Source organism: Galeopterus variegatus, unplaced genomic scaffold (genome assembly GCF_000696425.1).
Source record: "Galeopterus variegatus unplaced genomic scaffold, G_variegatus-3.0.2 Scaffold1005, whole genome shotgun sequence".
In the NCBI taxonomy this organism is placed as follows: domain Eukaryota; kingdom Metazoa; phylum Chordata; class Mammalia; order Dermoptera; family Cynocephalidae; genus Galeopterus; species Galeopterus variegatus.
Window position 1 is genome coordinate 629,208 of NW_007727116.1, and position 2,480 is coordinate 631,687.

Genomic DNA, 2,480 nt, shown 5'->3' on the forward strand with positions numbered 1-2,480 from the left:
GTCAGCTCTGCACCCTACAGATGTGTGCAGTCAACTCTGTTACAATAAAAACAAATGAACAAGCAAAACAAAACAAAACAAAGAAAGAAAAACTTTGGAAAAAAACAATGATTCCATTTATCAAAACAATCCCTTCTGTCATTGTTGTATTTCTATTCATTCTTTTTAACAATAGTTTTCTGGATTCTGCTTTCATTTTGTTACATCTTTACATTGCACTTTTTATGATAAAAATAGTCTTTGTAATTATCATTTTTAATGACTACATGATACTTTCACTGAGAAGATGGACCATAACTTTACTTATTGTTTGATCTATTAATGAATACTTAGGTGATTTCAAATTTTTTATCTTAGTAATATTTCTGCAATGACCAGTACATTGCACAGTTTTATTCCTCAGTATTTTGGGTTTTTTTCCTTAGGATATACTTCTAGAAGTAGAATTACTGAGTCAAAGGATAGAAACTATTCATGGCTCTTGATACATACTATAAATTGTTTTACTACTAATAAGGATTATTCCAATTTGCCATGCCACAAGCAACGGATAATTTGGAAAAATTTTTTTTATAACAAGGGATTTTGATGGTTTGTTTGCTTCTTTAATGTCTGAAAGAATTTACCACTTAAGGCACCATAGCTTGAAATACTATATTGCATCTAGCCTTCTGATTACATTTCTCATTTTCTCTTGGTTATTTGATCACTTAATCTACTTGTGGTAGAGATCACTAGTTGGGCCCAAATATCCACCTCCCTTTTCTCCTTGGTGGTAGAATTTGTGACTTTTAGCCTAGATACAGCCAACCAGGATAAAGACTATACTTTCCAGATTCCTTTGCAGCTATGTGTGACAAGTGAATAAGTGTTGGCGAAAGGAGTGTGCGTTAGTTATCTATTGCTGGGTATCACCACAATAGCAGACTAAACAGCGCATATTGATTATCCCACTGTTTCTGTGGGTCAAGAGTGTGGACCCAGGTTAAAAGTCCTCTGCTTCTGCATCTCTCATAAAGCTGCCACTGAGGTGGCAGTCAGGTCTGAGGTCTTATCTGAGACTTGACTGGAGAAGGATCCACTTTCAAGCTCATGTGATTGTCAGCAGGATTCGGTTCCTTGTGAACTGTCAGACTGGGGGCCCCAGATCTTTGTGGTTGTTGGCCGGAAGCAACCCTTGGTTCCTTGTCACTTGGCCCTCTTCATATGTCAGCTTACTTCATCAAAGCCAGCAAGGGAGAGCATTAGTAGAGAGAACATGCTCACAGGACAAGGTTATAGTCTTATGTAACATAATCATGAGAATCATATCTCATTGCCTTTGGTGTGTTATATTTGTTACAAACAATTCACAGGTCCTGCCTACATTCAATGGGAGGAGATTACATAACTGTGTGAATACCAAGAAGTGGGGACATTTGGGAACCATTTTATAGTCTGTCCACCACAGAGTGAATGCAAAAGTGATATGTCCAACTTCTGGAAATTGTCCTTAAAAGGAGTGTGCACACCTTTTTTCTTACTTGCTAAAGTACAGATTTGATGGCTGGAGCCTCAGTAGGCGTTTTGTATCATGAGGCTGTAAGCTCATGTTGAGAGTGGCAAAGCAGTACAATAACAGAGTCTGGGCATCCCACAATACCTGGATTACACTTCCAGGTATTGTGGGACTTTACAGGTTATTTTGGATTTTCTGTTGCTTGTCGCCAAACTTAATCCTAATAGATAGACAATTTATTGTGCCAGTTTTAGTCATTTTATATTTTTATAAAATCATTCTGTTGAGATCGTCTTAATATTATTATATACTTTTATATAGTACTAGCTTATATTTTAGAATTTCTGCATCTAATATAGTATTATATTTATTGCTATCTCTTTTATTCGNTAGGCGTTTTGTATCATGAGGCTGTAAGCTCATGTTGAGAGTGGCAAAGCAGTACAATAACAGAGTCTGGGCATCCCACAATACCTGGATTACACTTCCAGGTATTGTGGGACTTTATAGGTTATTTTGGATTTTCTGTTGCTTGTCGCCAAACTTACACAATTTATTGTGCCAGTTTTAGTCATTTTATATTTTTATAAAATCATTCTGTTGAGGTCGTCTTAATATTATTATGTACTTTATTATAGTACTAACTTATATTTTAGAATTTCTGCATCTAATATAGTATTATATTTATTGCTATCTCTTTTATTCGTTGCATTTTTCTGAGGTTTATCTATTATACAATTTTTTTCTCACTGACCCAGCATGTGGTTTATATTTTAATGTATGTTTGTGTGAGTGCAATACAGTAGAAAGAGCATACTGAAGGGGACGGATGGAGGACAGAGGACATACAGCAATGTGTGAAGTCAGACAGACTTGAGCTCAAATTCCTTTCACAACTTAAGAGCTATGAAACCTTAGACAAGCTCCTCATCCTCTCTGATATTCAGTATCCTCATCTGAGAAATGGAATAATAATGCCCAA